The 20637-nt window shown below is 39.8% G+C and overlaps 1 long non-coding RNA gene across 2 annotated transcripts in view; it reads right to left on the minus strand.

Moving 5' to 3' along the window:
* Positions 1 to 5700: 5700 nt before the first annotated feature.
* LOC123283110 (uncharacterized) overlaps positions 5701 to 20637 on the minus strand; it is a 53674-nt gene continuing 38737 nt past the window's right edge. For both annotated transcript variants that reach the window (XR_011501574.1, XR_011501573.1), the window contains 2 exons: positions 20296 to 20456; positions 5701 to 14675 (listed from right to left, as the gene is read on the minus strand). This is a non-coding gene — a long non-coding RNA (uncharacterized lncRNA). The remainder of the gene's footprint in view (positions 14676 to 20295; positions 20457 to 20637) is intronic.

Raw genomic sequence — 20637 nt, forward strand, 5'->3', positions numbered from 1 at the left:
GACAAGGCATGACGTCAGGGTATTTATTCTCCCAGCTTCCTGCAAACTGAATGTGACCCTTAACTGAAAGCCATAGCTCCTAGCAGGAGATCTCCACACAGCCCTCCCTGTCTCCAGTGACTGCTCCCTCCCTAACCCCTTGTATCAGTTATCCACTGCTGCATAACAAGTGGGCCCAAAACTCAGCAGCTTAAAACAACAAACATATATTGTTTATCACGGATTGTGAGTGACTCTGCCTCTAGGCTTCCCACAAGGCCATAATGCAGGTGTCAACTAGGGCTGTGGTTTCACTGGAGATGCACCTGAGGAGGAGTCACTTCCAACTCACTTACCTGGTGTCACAGGTTGTGGGACTGAGGCCTCTCTCAGCTTCTTGTCATGACGGCCTCTCCAGAGGCAGCTCAAGCCATGGCGGCCGGCTTCCCTCAGAACAAGGGAGCGAGACAGGCAAGAGAGAAGCCATAGGCTTTTTGTAACCTAATCTCAGGAGTGACATCCCACTACTGTAGGTATGTTCCATTCATTAGAAGCAAGTGACTAGTCAAGCCCACGCTCAAGAGGAAGGGAATATACAAGGGCATGAACACCATGTTTATTGGGAGGCAGGGATCCGTGGGGCCTCTTAGGGACTGTAGACCACATCGCTAGGGGCGATAACCAGCTGTTAGTAGCCCTGGGGTTACTGAAACAACCATCCAGGCTTCCCTAAACCCTGGTAAATAAGGTAAAATCTATTACCTTATTAAGTTCTCCCCAAATTATCTCAATATTCCAGGACCCTGACTTACACATTACACTTCAAATTGTTTTATATGTTTTGTGTGTCTAGAGTATTTCTTACTAAAAATATTTTTTAAATACGTTATAAATATAAAGGTGGTGCCGGAATGCGATCTTGATCATCAGATGTGAGTAAAATAGACATACACTCGTTTACCAAGGCCTTGTCTACAAAACCTCACTTAGTTAAAATAATGAATTTGGAGATAGATAAAAAGAAAAACTAGTGAATAAAATGAAGTAGCCTTCTTGAATATCATAGTCCAAGAACAGCATTGTCTAAAAATATAAATGAATTCAAGAAGGGTTTAAGTCAATCATTATGCTTAATCAGCTTTCATTTCTGCAATCTCCCAATAGTTTAGATATATTCTCTAGTCTTTTGAAATGACATTAATGTGCCCTCCCACAGAAGTGCCTTAGTCCCACGATTAGAACACAGGATCGGCTATGGGGTGTAAAACAATTTGCTGCTTGCTATGCTCTTATGGCTCCTTCATTTTGTAATAAACCAGTTTGGTAAAGCTTGTGCTTTACAAAAATCACTTGAAATAGTCTCATAAATTAGGAAGGTCAGGGTACTCTAAACTTTCAACATAATATTCCATTTATAATTCTAATGTCATGTAAAATCACTTCAAAAATGCCTTAATACACCCGTAATAAAGTACAAGGAGAAAGCCACTGCAAATTAAGCTTGGAAATGAGGGATAAAAGACCCGTGTTCAGAAGGTTTGAGGGCCACAAGGGTAACATCTGAAAGACTTGGAGCGAGACTTTATTTCATTTTTCCCAACAGTTCAGTATAAGAGATGATAGTAAAAGTAATCCGAGTGAGGCTTTGAACAAGCAGAAAAAGGAACCACACAAGCAAAAAGAGGAAGAGAGAACAAGGCTCAAACCCAACTTCTCGATTATAGGCAATTCAACCCTTCCTTGGTCCTTACATGAGAAATGGAATTTGTTCTGATAGAACAGGGAAAGATAAGAAAAGAGAAAATGGGGAACTAGAAAGAAAGATAAGCTAACGGCAATAACGAAAATTAATCATAACATCTGGGAAAATTTAGACAACCTTTATGGGAGCAGAGACACAAATTCCACTGAGACTAATTACTGTATTTTCAACTTTGACTTTACATGGAATATGAATCTAGAGAGTGAAATACATGTTTACCTTTAATGAAATCACGTTTAGGTAATAAAGGATTGCTGTCTCGCAGATGGGTTGAAAAAATTTTCCATTACTGACAATTTTGCCAGTACTCGGCACTTTCATCAATCACTGCCATACTTACTAATCTGAAGTTTAGGACTAATGCTAAAATAATTTACATTTTTATTAAAATACTCACTTTCCTAGAGAATTATTTCTCTCCCAGTAGTATCTATCATGCCCTGAAAAAGAAATGGGAAGCAAGACTTTACATGTTAGCTCAATACTTGCAAAATCCAGGCTTCCCTCCCTCGCTCCTTCTCTCCTCCACCCAAGTACAATTCTCCAGGTCAGAGTGGAACCAGCTCGTTTCTGGCATGTCTAGCCTTTAGATGAGAGATGCAGACATAACAACCAAAGAATAAGTCTAAAGTCGATGGTAGTTTTTATCCTTAGTAGTTGGATGATATTGAATTTCCTAATTTTCTACTGAGCCTTGAGAAAAAAAATGGCCAACCATTCTGGAAAAATATTGATGTTTACAAAATATACCCTTCAAATATCTGATCTGAAGATAAAAGTGTATTTTTAAATCAAGGAAAATTTTCAAAATGAGTATGATTCTATATCTTGGGGACTGACTTTTAAACCTAACAATTGCTTACACATAAAACTTAATCTATGACATTAAATACCAACTGTATAATTCAATTAACTTGATTTTCCCATTACAATCATCTGAAAAAGTTTATTATTTCACATTTTACAGTGAATAAATTCTTCTATTCTTATGAGCAACCATCCCAAAATATAGTAAATATCACCAGCCATTTAAATAAAATTCCCTAAGGAAGCTCACACATTGGGAGTGATGTCTCAACACTTGATGTATTAGCAGGTTGTAGTGAGCAAATACCCTCAATACTAATAAACACCTCAGATCATTACGTGGAGAGGGATTCTGATGATAACATCAATGTTGTAACTATATCACTTACTCCATCTGTACTAACTCGTTTCATGGATGCCTCATTACTTCCTTTTCCCCAATTACTCATTAAGAGGGGACATCATGCACTTACTGTGATGAAAAAAATAGGTCACAAATAAATGAAAGTCAAAGACTTGTAATGGGAAGAAAAACTCTCCTGGGAATGTTAGTGTTAATTTTCACTTGATAAAAAAAAAATGCAGTATAATTTTCACCTGAAAAGAAATTTTGCCTTGAGAATAATACATTTGAATTACATGGAGTTTTTGTCCCTTGGAGTTCAGAGCTCCTCATTATCTAGAGAGAGATGACTAAACTATAGAATAATAAGCTGATATACATGAAAGGAAATGCTGATATGTTTGATTTAATCAAAAGATTATAAAACATGATCAGATCTTCCAGACAAGAAAAATGACTCCTTTGAAATTGGACATCAAACAAAAATCATACAATGGAATTGCATTATAACTACATAATCTTTTTAAATATCCACTCCTTCACTCAACAGATATTGGCTCACCAAATATTTACTGAGCCCCACCAGGTGCTAGATACTGTACCAGGCACTGGGAATAGGTAGATAAATTAAGACAGTCTCTGCCCTCATGATGCTTAGAATCTATAGAGGAAAAGGTAAGTAGACAGATTCTGGAATCCTGAGAGAGAAGGACTCTGATAAGGTGTACTTTCCAAGATAGTCTCTAATCACTGTTATAATAGAGATGTTGACTTAGTCCATTCGAGCTGCTGTACAAAATACTACAGACTGGGTGGCTTATAAGCAACAGAAATTTATTGTTCACAGTTCTGGAGGCTGGAAGTCTGAGACCAAGGTGCCAGCATGTTCAAGTGAGGGCCCTCTTCTGGCTTGCAGACTTTTAGTTGTATCCTCACGTGGTGGAAGGGTCAAGGGAGCTCTCTGAGTTTTTTTTATAAGATCACTAGTCCCATTTATGAGGGCTCCACCCTCATGACCTAATAACATCCCAAAGGCCCCACCTACTAATACCATCACCTTTGGGGGTTAGGATTTCAGCGTATGAATTGGGGTGGGGGGCAGGGGGGCGGGCCACAAACATTCAGACTATAGCAAGTGTGTTGCCATCTCTTTTAACAAAGTATAAGACTTTTCCTAAAAGCTCTGTTGGATAATGATCTCATCTTGGAGATGAGGAAAGAAAAGCAAAGTGTCAGTCTATCTTTTGAAAATTTTCTCACCATATACTATTAATATCACTTGTTTTCAAAAAGAAATAAAAGACATGTTGATGTTCTGTGAATCTGATAACATTGAAGCTGATGAACAAGACCTGACAAAAAATAGTTTTGATAACCAAACTCTATCTTCTTAAGCAATTAACTTCCTTCTTCTGTGCCTTAAAGAGAAATGAGGATAAGAAATAAGCCCACCCCATTCTACCCTACAGCTGAAGAGTAAATGGCCTTGAGGTCAGAAGGACCAGTCAGGAGTTAGCATGAGTGTGAGCACGGAGGAGGGGGATGGACAGCTCTATGAAGAAGGCTGAGTCCTGACCACAGAGATATGTAACCTCTCCCATTCAGATTATTTCTAATTATTTCTTCTCTAATATTCCCTAAATTGGACTTTAGGGAGAAGAGAGACAGAGATTACACACCTGAGTCTGCCTTGTCTAAGATGCTTTTATCCTGTGGGGGAAAATGCTCCGGGTGTCCCTCAAAGTTTATGGTCCTGATCAGGAGGGGCAAATAGGAGGCGGGTTCTCCACACCACCAAGTCAACTAGTTGTTTTGCAACTTTGTCAAGCACCTGGTGGAAAGATTGCTCATTTTGGTCAAAACACGTAGTAAATGAGTTAAGTAACTTAGAAAAACTTGGCCAGAAGCCATTCTGCAACAAGCACTGAGCACATTGCAAATGTGTTCCTCCTTACCGGAAGCCATGCTCTCAGAGGACAGGGACCTCTTTCATCATTATGTCTGCAGTGTTTGGTCCCAGCATTTTCCCCCGCATGAGATGCTTCTGTACTCGGTTAGTGTTGAATGACTGAATGAGTGAAAGGTTCTCTGAGGTATTCATAGTAAAGTCAAATATTGGCTTCTGGTTTCCTTATTTTACTTTTAAGTGTAAATATATAGAATTAATAAAATAAAGAGCAACCCCACTCTTTACAGCAGAAATGGGCAGGACCGAATCACTTCTGACCCAACTAATCATGCTATCATGGAATGGCCTTAGGGTTCCTGTGCACTTCTCCAGGTGGTGACACCCACTCACCATATACCACGTTGCAGGTTTCGTGAATGGCATCAACTATTTCCATAAGGTTTAGTCAAAAAAGAAGAATTGGTGATCTTCTCTTTGCTATTGATATAACATATGGATAAGATCATACACTCTGTCTCAAGTTATGGCTTCTGGACATATTCTGATGGACTGACACCAAATCAATAGGACCATGGCCAGAATGTGGCCAACATGGAAAATTCACTCCTACTCCAACCATCTCAATTTTTTCATTTTTCCTCTAAGATCCATGGTGAGCTGTGAAATTCCAGCGTTCCCACACTCCATTGCAAAGGCAATCTGATTGGGGTGTCTTACTCATCTTGTATCTCCTCTTCTAACTTCTAACCCTAATCCCATTCCAGGACCTGGACATCACTCATATTCACCCAGATAAGAAATTGGGTTAACCACAGTTCACTTTTTTTTTCTTCAAAATGATGTCTTTTAAACCTTGGAACAAGAAATCTATATTTTATTTTATTATTCAGCATGGCTTCCAGTAGTTTCCATTCTGAATTCTACATTACAAGTAAATCAATTCTAATTTTCTCAAAACTAAAATTACTTAAGAAAAATTTCAGTGATAGTAAAGATTGATCCAGCATGAAAACCGAAACAATTTAAAATTCATTACTTGATCTGTTCCCTCACCCATTCAATATTAGAAATAAAATAACTCTTCATGCCCTCTCAAATTCTATGCCAGTGAAATTGAGTTGCTTCATAATTCTTTTACACCAAAGACTCCTTTTTTCCAAACGCAAATATGCAAGACAGAAATAGTTTCTCAAACAACACAATTATGTTAAATAATTATTTAATAACTGTGTAATTCAAAGTCTCTCAACTTTCAGTCAATATAATTTATTTGGTGAAACAATAAATTTTTTTTTAATGATCTTTCATCTGGCCATATTGACAAGTAGGATCTTTTTTTTTTTTTGTCCCCAAAGCCTGAGCACATAGTTGTATATTTTAGCTGTACGTCCTTCTAGTTCTTCTATGTGAGCCACTGCACAGCATGGCTACTGACAGACAAGTGGTATGGTTCTGCACCTGGGAACTGAACCCAGGCCACCAAAGTGGAGCACACCGAACTTTAACCTCTAGGCCATCAGGGCTGACTTGACGCGATGAATGTTTTATGTTCAGTCTAAAATACTCAAAAATTTTCAACATAGCTTAAGCTTCTTTTATACATGGTACTTTGAACTCATCTGTTATAATTAGATGGGGGGGTCTTTAAAATATGTTAAATTTAGCATAATCTTTGTTTCTAAATTTTTTTAATTCTAATAATTGCAGATATATTATCTAATGTGCATGTTCATGTACATATTAAATATCTATTTGGGGCCGGCCCAGTGGCACAGTGGTTAAGTGTGCACATTCCGCTTTGGCAGCCTGGGGTTCACTGGTTCAGATCCCAGGTGTGGACATGGCACTGCTTGGGAGGCCATGCTGCGGTAGGCGTTCCACATATAAAGCAGAGGAAGATGGGCACACATGTTAGCTCAGGGCCAATCTTCCTCAACAAAAAGAGGAGGATTGGCAGTAGCTGTTAGCTCAGGGCTGATCTTCCTCAAAAATAAATAAATAAATAGATAGATAGATAGATATCTCTTTGACACAAATGGGGCAATTATTGTAACCCCATTTCATTGATGGAGAAAGTGAAACACTAATGAGTTGTACAAATCAGTATAAGATAGAAGAAATGGGATCTGGGTTTCCCAGTTCCTAATTAAGCACAGCTCTTCTGATTATTAACTTTTAAAGATTCAGATTCTAAAATGAATTATGTTAATACATCTTCAAAGTCAAAATTTGTCTCAGCTATCACAGTCACTTGAAGTTCAAAGATGTTGGTAATTTTCATGTTCACACTGGTTCAGTTGCTATAGAGATCAAGTTTAGAGCACTGTGAATTCAAGTCATTTAAAAGCACACTGATGCTGCTGACCAATACGGATAAAGGAGAAATGTGGGTGTAGCAGTAAGCAAGGATGATGAGTACAGAATGGGAAATACTGAGTGTGGGACTCAGAGAGAGGTTTTCAGGTAGTTATTCAGTAGGCAGTTATACATATGGACTCTTATGATGTACCAGTCAATTATAAAGGCACTTGGGACACAGACACAAATCCCAGCAGGGAAACAGAGGAAGAAGTACGTATTAGTACTGTCAGGGTCCAGTTAGGGCATAGAAACCACACTAGTTATTTTTAATAGAGAGAATTTATTACAGATAATTGTTAGCCACACCTTGACTAGCTGAAAAGGCAGAGGGAGAACTCTAGGGTACCACAGAGGTAACAACTGTACGAAGCCACTACCCCCTAGAGTTGGAGAAACAAAGGGAAGAGGATGAGATTATTAAAATTTAGAAGTTTGGAGAAGGGATCTTGTGAGCCTGGGACCCAGACCGCTGAGGATGAGGCGCTGCTGGCCTGATGCTGGGGTTTCTGAGGGTTGGAAGAGACTGATCCTGGCAGTGTTAGTGAGACTCCAAACTGGATTCAGCTGCTGCTATTGGACTCAACTGTGGCTGCCAGAGTAAAGTGAGGCAAGGGTGACGCTGACAAAATTAGGAAGCCGGGGCGAACGGACAGAAAGGAGCAAGTCCTTCTCCTTCCGCCAGCTGTGCAGTCTCCCTGGCGCCCTCTGTTGGCAGAGCCCAACACGGAGACTGCTGACCAAGCAGAAATGCGGTTTGCAGCGTCTCAGCCTCAGCACCACAGAGGAAGATATAGAAGGATGAGAGGTTTGGAGCTGAGAGGCAATAGCTTAATAAGTGACATGTAATGGTCTATTCCAACTGGGAAGAAGAGGTTCAAAAATGTTTTGATAGATGAAGTTGAAATGAGTCATAGATGCTGCCCTTTATTGAACAATGACAATGTGTCAAGCATGGTATCAAGCACTTAAAGTCGGTTAGCTCATGTAATTTAACCCTCACAACAACCATTTGAAGTTGATATTATTACTCCCAGTTTACAGATAAGAAAACTGAGGTTCACGAAATTTAAGTGAATCTACCAAAGCTATATAGTCAGCCATTCCTCTAGTCTAAACATTTGTTTTCCTTTACAACTTGAAGGAGAGGTTTCCAAACTGTGGTCTGTGGACCCTGCAAGCTCCAAGGTTACCTGAGGGGCCTCAGTGGGAGGGCAATCAGGCGAGGGTGGCCCCACCCCTGCTTCCAGCCGCAGCCGCTCTGCTTGTACCTACTTCACAAATGAAGGAGGAGCAGAGGGAATGTGGAAGCCAGGCAAGAGTTCACTTGGAAGAACGGAGTTTGCTGCTGGAAAGGCTTGAAAACCTCTTCCTTAAAAGCAGGTTGGTATCCTTTTTCCCCTCTCAAGTTCTTCCTGAACAATTGCTGCCTGCTTAGTTTACCATCACCTCTCTCTCATTCAAGTTGGACTCTCAGATTAACGGTGAGAATTGCTTTCTTAACATCCTGTTGGTCCCATCTAATTGCTCCTTTCCTACATTGATGGCTCCTGCTAAGAAAAGAGGCTTTAAATTCATGGCAGAGTTTGACAGCCTCAATAGTGCTTGGCCCTCTGTGTTCCATCTCCCTACTCAAGACTGAAACCCAGAAGTTGCCTTCTCTCCCAGCCAGATCCAATGTCACCTGCTCATTACCTCTCTCAGTTGATGTATGACTTCTTCATTTTATAACCCAGCCTTCTGCCACGTCTCTGTAGCTTCTTAAAGGAAACTATCTTTTCTCTAGACAGTCTAAAATCATAATATATATGTAACAATTTTAAAAGGGAGCCCCACAAAGAAGTCTACTGAAACCCTATTCGGTCTGCTTCTCCCCCAGCAAGACAGGAAAGTCAGACTGTAGTGCAGAGAGAGCCATGGATAAGGTAGTGTGTCTTCATTTCAAAGGAGAACTTTGTGTTCCGTCAAATCCAGTCATTAAATGAGGGATTACTAAAAAGTAGTTGTCCTTGACCTAGAATTTGTAAATCTTTTCATTTATAAAAGTTAATTTTATTTCAACTGAGTCTATTCATTATGTGGGTGCTATCAATGATATCTTTTGGAAATGAGGTGGGGTATAAAGACCATAAAATTTGAGTCATAGTTGTAATTAGTTATTAATATGCACATAAAGAAAATCTTTGTGCATCTTAAGCTTCGTCAAAGAATTTCTGCAAGTATATCAAAGAGACATAGCATGACATTGGGTAAAGATGCAAATTAATTTTAAGCCATGTGGAGCCATTAAGAATGAAGATGAACATGCCATAGAGAGTTAAGGGCAATTAAAAACACTTAGGGCCTTTTAATTTGTACAAAACAAACTATAACACTTTATCATTATAAAGCATCTAGCCTTCCTAATATTTAAATGCTCACATAAGAGTTAGAGAGAATACCCTAAACCAAAGGAAAATAATTCCTTAGAGTTACTGTGTGTGGCTTTATCATTTCCAAAATACTTGTCCTGGTCACTCATTTGAGCTAGAGAACAATTCTTTACCCAGGAGAGGTAACTGTATCCTCAATTTACGACACCCAGAGATATTTGATGATAAGCCCAAGGTCACACAGAAAGGTAAAGAATGACATGTAGGTCTTCTGACTTCCACTGCATCACACACAGCATCCAGCAAGGCAAGTGGATGTAGGAATGTGACTGTACCTGCACATTAGTGTCAATACACACTCATGTGTGCACACACAGGCTGTCCTTATAGCTTACGTCTAAAATGACCAGGAAAATTTAAATTCACTCCCAAAAATGGCATTTGGAACAGCTTGATTATGTGAAACCATAAACTCCCATAGCTAAACTTAATGTTATATATGCATTTATCACATTCTGCCAGGTATTATTGTATTTTTGTACATCTCAATTTCACTATTAAACCACAAACTCTTTGAAAGACAGGACCATACTTTATATTAAGGTTTTTCTGTCCTCAGAAAATTTAACAAAATGCCTTATACAAAGTATGTATTTAATATGTGAGGTGAATTATAATTCAGTATAACTATACCACATCTTTTCAGAATAAAAGAAATTTAACCATTTTTACAAAGTAGTAACGGAGGCAAAGCCTTTGTGTGAATTAACCAAGACAAGTTAGTGTCAGAGTCAGAACTAAACTCCAAAATCTAGACAACATAACAATGAGTTTTGAGATTTAGAAGCCTTTTCATAGGTTTCTGTTTTACCTGTTACTTCTGTTTTAGTAGCTCTTGCTGTAATCAAACCTACGGTCAGAATCCTAAATCAATGCACATCCAGCTTACTGACATGTATGTATGGAGCCACTGCTAGATTCTTAATAAAACGTATTGTGTGAATGAATGAAGGATGCCATCAGCAAGCAGCCCAGCGACACCAGAGAGATGCTGATCTGTGTGGCTCAGGCTCCAGGCATGGATTTCCACACAGAGCCAGATTATCAATGGCTCCTCCAGCTCCTTCAAGTCTGCCCACTGATCCGAAAAGTGGGCAAATGACATGCCACACCACTTACGTCTACATTGGCCCACAAAAGAGAGCCACTGAGGCTGGAGTGAATTGAGGTCTTATTTTTATAGCAAATTCGAAGCTCAGAGCATCAGCTTCATTTGCCTGACAGCCAGTGTAGAGAAGAAACATTCCCTTATTCTAGAAAACTCCTTGTAATTCCACTTTAATTTCCCCAGTATGAGATCAGTAAGCATCTGAAGCTGTCATGGCCAGGCCAAAACTGAATGAATGAGCATTCGACCCAGAGACAAATATGTGTACACAGCATACATCCCTGGACTTCACAGTATAAAACGTTTTTCATATTACATTCTCCAATTATATTCAAACCCTGTAGTTAAGAGCTTTTCATTAATTAGAAATTTCATTTAAAGAAGAGGAAAGAGTAGCTTGACTTTATTTCTGAACACGTAAACATAAAAACCATCTCTACTTTTTAAATCCCCTATTGGAATTTTCCAAAAAGTTCTTTGGTTTTAATTTATCCTGGGCCTTTCCATTTTTTAACCTAACACTCAGGAACCACTGCAGGCTGTGTGCCCTACACGAAACCACCCTCAGTGTTTCTCCGCAGCTCTCCTGACGACAAGTTTATCAGTGTGTATTTGAGTAATAAACTAACAGAGAGGTTAAGGAACTAACATAATAGCCGTAAATGAATTCTTCTCAAAAGCAAATTTGAGCAAATGCCACTTCACTGCACACATTATCTCCTTATCAAAATTATGTCAAGGACAGTTTTTAAAACCATCCAAGATCTTCTCAGAGTTCAGTTCGAGCCATTTGAACTGCAGTGTCATTCCACATCCTCCGCTGTGCTGCCAGCATGCTCACTTTGCCTCATGTCACATCAGAAGATGTTTTGAAAGAACCACAGTTTTCAGATATTTTCCTACCAAGCACAGCATGTTAAAATAAACTGAATACAAGGGAGAATGCAAATAATCTAAAAATTTGGGAGCGAACCACACATAAGTATTACAATCTCAGTGCTCTCCTGAGCATTTACAGACTTGTCCTCAATGCTGGGTTTGTCTCTGTTATACCTAATAAAAATTTACTTATTAACATCAATATGGTCCTATACTATCCCATAAAGACTTTTTTTTCTCCAAAAGGAAACTTTGAAACACAGGAAAGAAAAACATGACTATTAGGTAATATAACAGATGGCAGAGTGACATTCTAACCCAGCATAGCTGTGAGTAATGTAGGTGCAAACACCCATTCAATAGAAAAATCTCTACAGCACCAAATAGAAATCCTGACCAAATCTTGGGTTGTTACGACAAGTCTTCATTATTTTTACAACCCCAGAAAATGTTATCCATTTGGAATCTCATGGTTCAGCCATACCCACTGGTGGAATAAAGATAGATACCCCTAAACAAAATATTTACACTATAATGGGCGTCTTCTCTGAAAATGGCCTCTCTGAGCCCTGACAGCTCTATTTCCACCACACAACTGTGCAATCAGGGTTGGTCAGACTAAGGATGGATGTTGAACCCAGTTAGTATAATCAGATTTCTTCAACTGAAAATTTGGAATTGGATTCAAATAGCCAGTCAGCAACATGCCCACCTGGGCACTCTGGAGCACCTCAGAAAATGAATTAGTGGTGGGGCTGAGGGTTGGGGGGTGGATGGAAAACAGAGAAGGGAGGTGGCAGCTTCCCAGTCCTTCCAGCGCCTTTTTGGAGTCCCTGCTGCTTTCCTGCTCTTGTGGTATGTTCCTGTCTCCTCATAATAAATTCCCCTGTGTTGCTTAATTCTCCTTGAGTTGGCTGGATACCTAAAACCCAGAGCCTTAAGTAATCATCCACCCATAAATTAAATTAGTTACTCCTATATTTTTATTTACGCATCTATAAGTCTACAGCTTATCTCCTCACCCAAAGTACAAGCTCCCTGAGGGCAAAGACTATTCTTCATCCTCCTTGTGCACACACACCACACACACAGTATAGTAATATAGTGAATACAGTAAGCTGACTTTAAATACTTGCTTATTAATTATGGCTCTACGATGACATCATTTTCCCTTTTTATTCAAGAATGCTATTGTTTATAATTATGATCCATTGTATGACCTACACACAAGTACATATGTTGTTTTTGAAGTGTTTCCTCAGTATTTGCAAACACCAGGAATTAACCTCCTGGCTCTATTTCCCAACTTTGGGATGACAGATTGTGTTACGTGCTGTTCCTTCTATTACTACTGCAACTAGTCCATGTTAAAATGCAAACTCAGAAAACCAAACAGCAGCTCTTGGGAGAACAGCTACACCGCCCAGAAGGGCAGTCAGATCCCCTCCCCCTGGGAGAAAGTTTGTGTCACCAGATGAGAGAGAGTTGAACTAGGTGAACCCATTGCTGAGGAGAAGGTGGTGGGAAAGAAAAAGGCTATTTTAGCGAGCCCCCCCCCCCCACCTACCTTTCTGAAAGTGTCTTTCTAGCCTGTAGCCATCACCTCTTCTGTTAGAATTGCCTGTCTGAGCTATTTGGGATGGACCCCTGACAGTTCCACTTGCATTATTTAACCCGAGAGTGACCAGGAGCAGGTCTTTGCTTATTCATTTGAGGGACCTCATATTCGTACCTTCCTATTCCCAATAAGAAGAGTCAATGTTGTTGGTACTTTCCCCTTCAATCAGGCAGCAATCTCCCGGTAGTACTCTTTAGTTTACCTCATTTCTTTTCAATTTGTCCTCCATAAACTACCAGTTCTAAAGTCAGGTGTTTCTGCATCACTCCTTTACTCAAAAATCAATATGGTTCTCAGAGGCCAAAACTGATCCCATTAAACCTAATTTCCTACTATGCCCATTCATCCATCCAACAACACGTATCAATCACCTGCAAGGGCAGGCACTTGCTAAGTGAACACAGTGAGGAACACGGCAAGGTAAACAGGGTGCAGTTCCAGGGTGAAAAGTGGCATAATAGAGACGTATATATGGTGCTAAGAAAGCAAACAGAAGACATACCAAATCCAGTCTGGATGGGTTTATCAGAAAGGGTTTCCTGGAAGAAACGATACCAAAAAATGAAATCTAAAGGGCAAGCAGTTATTAGGAAGGTGAAGACAAGAGGGAAGGGGCCTCGGGAGAGCAAGAGGTACGGGAGATGAACAAAGGGGAGCATTCCAGGCAGCAAGAAATATTTGCATGGGCCAGTAAGCAAGTGGTGGCAGTGGAGATGCAGCAAGGTGGATGAAGATAGGTAGAATCAATAGGACTTGGTAACAGATCAGATGTGGGAGGTGAGGGGAGAAGGAGGTACCAAAACTGACTGCTAGATATCCAGCATGAGCAATTGTGTGGACAGGAGTGCCCGGTAATGAGATGAATAAAAGTGTTTGTTGAGAAGATCATAAAGCCTAAAGAAACATTTGTCCAATACAGCATCTTTGGTACAGTTAAGAACATTTTAAAAGTGGAGCTCTTGAGAAAAATGCATCAATATATTTACGAAAGGATATGCACCAAATAGTTAACAGTCGCCAATTCAGTATGGTAGTATTATTACTTATCTATATGTTCTAAATGTTTTAGTATGAACACATATTGCTTTATAACAGGAAAAATACAAGGGTATTTTAAACAAAGTATTATAAAAATCTTAAAACACACATGTAGGTTGTAATAAGGCTTATATCATCCTTATATGAGATAGGACAACAAGGCAACATTGCAGCAAAACATAACAATTTTTATATTTTCCTGGGACAAACATGATCTCTATTTCTTCTTTAAAAAAATAAAAGAATTGCATATTTGTAAAAACACAAATGAGGTAGCACCATCTGGTATTCCGCTCGAACTCATCTGGTGAAGTGCAGCAAAGTCATATTTCCAGGCTCACATTATCCGCTCATCTGTTCCCTCCGGTGTTAACTTCCTCCGCACTGAAGGAAGCCATGAGCCAGGCTGATGCTCACGGCCCAACACAGCCCGTCAAGAGTGCTGAGAAATGAAGGCAAAATTATTCCTCACAAAGATCATGAACTTAATTATTTGAATTTGTTCACTTCCTCCCCGGACTTTCTGGCTCACATCAGTCAAGTTATTTTACCATTTGAGGAATGAACGCATTTTTTTATTTTTTGCCTTTATCTCAAAGAGCTTGAGGTCACTACAGGCTATTAATTCCCCTTTAGAAATGAAGAAAACACTATATACTCAACTCACAATATTCAGTACTTTGAAAAACTGTGTTTTTAATAATCCAATATCAGAGAATGGCTATGGGGAAGAGATAATGACCATCAGCTGATTACTCATTTTGGCATCCATGGCAAAAACAGACTCCCTGTTCACCAAACAGGTTTCATCTTCTTTCTGGATGCACAGCTATGCTGGGTACAGCAACGAGGCTATGTGGATGAGGATCAAGGCAGTGGAGAGGGAGAAAAGTGATGGATTTAAGGTTAGGTAGAATTATTAGGACTCACTAACAGATTGGATGTGGGAGGTGAGGAAAGAAGGAGGTATCAAAAATGACTACTTGATGTATAGCATGAGCAGCTGCGTGGACAAGAGTATCTTCTAACGACACAGAGAAAATTGTTAGACCGATGAGCGGATCATAAAATCTAAAGGAAAACTTCAGTCAGTATGACACCTTGGCAGGGGTGAAAACAATGGAATGTGAATAGAAATTGTGTTTGCCACTTATTACCCTGGTCCATAAAACCCACACTACCATCCTTCATTCTTACTGCACCCACTGGCTAAATGCAGCAGACTCTAAGGCCCCAATACCTTGGGGAGCCAGAAAAAGAAAGGAGATGGGTCCCTGAATGACCACATGGAAGGTGGATCGGTTTCCTCAGCTGCTGTAACAAATTATCACAAATTTAGTGGCTTCAAAGAGTGCAAATTCATTCTCCTACATTTCTGGAGTCAAAAACCCTAAAATGAATCAACAGGGCAGCATTCCCTCTGAAGGTTCAAGGGGAGAATCTGTTCCCTTGCCTTTTCTAGCTTCTAGAGGCCACCCGCAAGGCTCATGGACCCCTCCCCCATCTTCAGAACCAGCAGCACAGTATCTTTCAATCTCTCTCTTGGTCCCTCTGTTTCTGTCATCACATGCCTTCTCTGTCCGTCCTGCCTCCCTCTTTTCCTTTTAACAAGCCCTGTGATTACACTGGGCCCACCGAGATAATGCAGGATAATCTTCTCTTCTCAAGATCCTTTACTAAATAACATCGTCAAAGTCCCTTTTGCCATGTAAGGTAACATACAGGCTCTTGGGGATTAGGATATGGACATCTTTGGGGTATCGTAGGCATTATTTTGTCTACCCCAGAAAGTATTTTGGATTCACATGAGTGAGAGAAAAACTTGCATTCTGTTAGTCCACTAACTTCAGGGGGTTTGTTTCTTACTAGCTGATATTACTTTAATGAATGGTATATACAAATCCAACAATAATCATCTTCCCCAGCCGGACTGTAGTCAGGACAGCAACCACACTTTACTCCATTTTGTTACTAACAAATTGCCCTACGCATCACATGTAATAATACTACTCATAATATTACACATAATGTGTAATAATACTCTGAAAGTGTTTACTAATGATGATAAGGGCATCATGTTAATGATAGCTAGAAATAGACTAGGAGTAGGTCAAAATTTTACTTTAACAAATGGCTTCAACCTTTACTCATCTTAAAACTTTAATCAAAACTTTTAACACCTAAGGGAAAATTGGCTAATTTATGTCTTACCTTTCTTTGCCTGAATTATTTCTGGTAAAGGTGTTGCCAAGAAATAAAATGGTACAAAAAGCAAAAAGGACATACAAGGATACAGGTGAGACCGATGACTCAGGGACAAGGTCTAAGTAATCACATACTTAAGGTTTTCTCCCTTTCATGAAATGTAGGACTGTGGAATTATTACTTTGTGGTCAAGTCAAGCTTAACGTTCACAGAGTTTACTTTCTTAAACTTTCTATTGTAGTCATGATTGGATTATCTTCAAATGTTGTTTTTATGAGAAGAAAACCAAAAGATGAGGTAGGGTCATGTTTCCGCCAGACGTTCATCACCAGCAAATTCCTCATTACTCTAATGACTGTTCACTGGGAAAAAATTGTAATGTGCTTTCTTGTTTTCCAATTTAGAAAAAGAATCAGACTTTAATGTGAATGCATTTTTAACATTTTTCCGTGCTTTAGGGAAGCTGCTTTTAGGAGGGAAAAGTAATGAATGTTTTTAATCATACTAAAATGGTTTGCCCAGAGTCTGTGGTTTAATTCAACTTTTTAAAGACAACAAAATAGAAAAGACAGAGCACATTTATCAGCGAGGGCTCCTCCCTTCTCAACATGGCTACCTACTGTTTAAACATATTTGGAAGATCAAACTCATTTAGGGCAGTAGGAACAAACAAGCCTGCCTGGTTAATTTCCACAAGCTTTTTTTTCCAGATAGATCTGTACGGATCATTGCCCCTCTTCTGAGAACGCCTGACTCCATCCCTCCAAGCTGTTCCCATCCTCAAGACACGCCTCGCCTGTTCCACAGACACAGTCCCTTCCCCTTCTCCCTAGCTTGTTCTTATGTGCCCTTCAGGTTTTCAATAAACTTTTAATGTCATCGATGAAAATGTCACTGCTGAGAAGATTTACGTCTCATTGTTCTACACGGGCCTTTAACGGCAAAGTCAACAACCTGCTTCCGACAAGCTTGTCCTCATATTGAAACCAAACAGAAATCAAAGAATAATTTCTGTCCCGTTCTTTTTCCTTGATTTGAATCATAGTCTCAGAGATTCCATCTAAACATGTCCCTAAGGATGCACCGATCACCTCACCATCTTCTCGTCTCCTCACTGCTTTCGAACGTGCCGCAACCAACTCTCAATGCTACTCTGATAATGCCTTACCCCGCTCAGTCTAGAAGATAGCAGGTGATTTCTTCTAGGGAGAGGGGATTTGAAGGGGAGACGGATTTGAAGACTATAATAGGGAGAGTGATAAAGGTTTTTACACACAATAAGAATTGATGTGTAAATATTGACTGGTTCTTGGGAAGGGGAGAATGGATACAGAAATAAACCATCTGAGAGAAGGGTTTTTCCCCCTGCATACATCTATCACCACCACAAGGGATCTGTACAGCTTAGCAATTGATATCCATAACCTTAATGAACTTCCCAGAAAATGATATATTTCATTATTATCATGTGTTTGACCACTAAACATGCTTCAGAATATATGTAAGCAGTTACATTATATCACACTTCCAAGTTTTAAAAAATCTCACAAACTAGATTCTGGCAAACAAAATGGAAGCCTGATGTAATCAACTGCGTAATTTGTACAAAATCCACCTGCCTCAATCCTAGTAATTTTGAGTAGCCCATTCACCTCTCCGTCACTTCTTTTCATTCTCAGCAGCCTCCGTTTTCTGGCCTATTTCATGAAAAGGAAAGGAACTGTGCAAATGTCCTAGACAGTCGTTGGAGGCACTGGTGGATACAGGCCAATGAGTCCCTCTTGGGCACCATCCAGTTCCGCCTGACTCACAAGTTTTGGGTCCCCTCTGGGCAGTATTGGCTGTTTTCTCTGCACTCTGCGATCATGTGACAAGGTAGCTGCAATACCTGGCAAAAATTTAAACGTAGCAGCTATGAAGTAGCTCCCTTACAATTTTGAGAAATACTCTTTAGACCCCCTCTTTTTCTCATTGCATCTGTTAACTTCCCCCTCTCAAGAACTACCCCCAAGAATGCACAACAATAGACTTTATTCTAAAGACTTCAGAATTCTTCCCTAAAAGGTGTGATTTAAGGACTAAAAATATTACTATCCAAACTAATTAGAAGGAGTCATGGTCTAATTCAGTTCCATGATGTGAAGCTGTACTGAGTTGGTTTTATTGGAAACACGCAGTCTATTATATTCCAAATTCAATTGCACAATTCCACAGCAAAGAACTGGGTAATCCGTATAGCTCTTCAATTTTCTTGCTAAGATTCAAAGTTTTGCTTATTTCGGGTTATGAAATATGAATTATTTCAGTGAATCAACCTCTAATTTCAAGGAGATTTGAGGAACAACTCTTTAATTAGTCTTTATCATGCCCACTTAAACCTTGCCAGCCATCTCTCCCCTGAAAGTAAATTAAAGTGAGAGGAGAAAGAATCTGAATGACCTGCCATAACACAGCTGGCTACTTGACAGATAAGACTTCATAAGACCCATCATTCTGAAGAATGACATAATTTTAGTTCCGAGCGCTAAGCGTGCTCAGAAAAAGTGATAAGGCAGTACAAAGAGAAGTCAGAGCAATAATTTGCATCTCTGTGAATAGACTATCTAAGTAAATATTTACATCTGATAAGTAATGCAAACTCATTATTTATCATCCATTTTTAATAGTTTTCCTGCCTGGAAAAATTTCTTTATCCAGGCAGATATTCAGCTTCTCCATAATTTTTCGTTATTACCAACACAAAGCATATTAACTTTTACCACCACTATGTATTTTTTAATTATTATTATAAGTTTTCAGCCACAAGTCACAAAACAAGCACCTAAAAACCAGGCCTTATCAGCTCCAGAGTGTCAGTTTAAAAAGCAATTTTTATTTTCTTTTAACCATCAGAAAGCATTAGCAGTAGAAAAAGACACAAAGTAAATAGACTAATATTTCTATTCTGTGACTTATAGAAGCAGCAACTGCGGTTATGGGCTCCAAGATACCGTGCAAAGTACTTTGCATGGATTATCTGATTTAACTCTCATAAAAACTCTCTAAGGATGTTCTATATTATCTCCATTTGATCAATGAGGAAACAGAGGCACAGAGAGGCAAACTAACTTGCCCAAGCCACACAGCTAGTTAGAAACTGACCTATAGTTTAAGTCCAGATTTGTCAGACAAAGTGCTCAATGACTATGATGTGTTGTGTCTATGTGCAGACACAGGCTCACCTGCAAACTGGCATGTGACCCCTGCTCATGTGAAGAGGCAGAGGTGGTTAGCTGTCTACGATTTGTGCCTCCACCCATGCATGATGCTGGTGAATGTCCTCTGGGGGACTATGTCTTCAATCCCCCGTCCATCTAGGTGAGGCTGTAATACAGCCAGGTTGTTACCAAGGGAACGTGGGCAGAGCTGACGTACACCACTTTCAGATCTGGCCCATAAAAACCTCCCAAGAAATCCTCCATGCTCGCCCACCACCCCATCTCCCGTTTGACGTCAACTAGGGTTGCCAGATAAAACGCAAGACACCCCATTAAACTCGAATCTCAGAAAAATAACAAAGAATATTTTAGTGTAAGTATATCCATGCCATATTTGGGACATACTTATCATTATCTGGGCATTGGCATTCGAGTTGCCAGATTTAGCAAATAAAATGCATCAAAAATGTAAATGTCCCAAATATGGCATGGGACGTACTTATACTAAGAAGTTATTTGTTATTTCTCCAAAATTCAAATGTAACTGGCATCTATTGGTTCCCAAAGTGGCCCCTGTACATGGAGGGCAAGGAGACACTGAAGAAAGAGGCAGACCACTCCCGACTGGTAGGTGGCAGGTTTAATAAGCAGGGAACTTACATACGAGGCTTGTCTTGGGTGGCTGCAAGATGAGCGGGTGTCCACATCCACCCACCAGAATCCAAAAGCTTCTGTAGAGGCCTTAAAGGGTGCAGTCACACACCATCTAGATGTTCTCAACAACGCCTTGCTATCTCAAGACAGCATCTTGAAAACGATTCCTTTGGTGGGAAAGGAGACAGAAGAACATTTCAAGGTCAGGAGAGGAGCTGAGGAGCCTCTGATTGCCATGGTCCAACTCGAGGGTCAACCAGCAGCCACATCCTCTCACTGACCAACAGTGTTCAGTATTTTAATTTGCTAAATCTGACAGCCCAAATGTCAACACCTCCAGTAACCTGA

Source organism: Equus asinus, chromosome 2, assembly GCF_041296235.1.
Source record: "Equus asinus isolate D_3611 breed Donkey chromosome 2, EquAss-T2T_v2, whole genome shotgun sequence".
Lineage (NCBI taxonomy): Eukaryota > Metazoa > Chordata > Mammalia > Perissodactyla > Equidae > Equus > Equus asinus.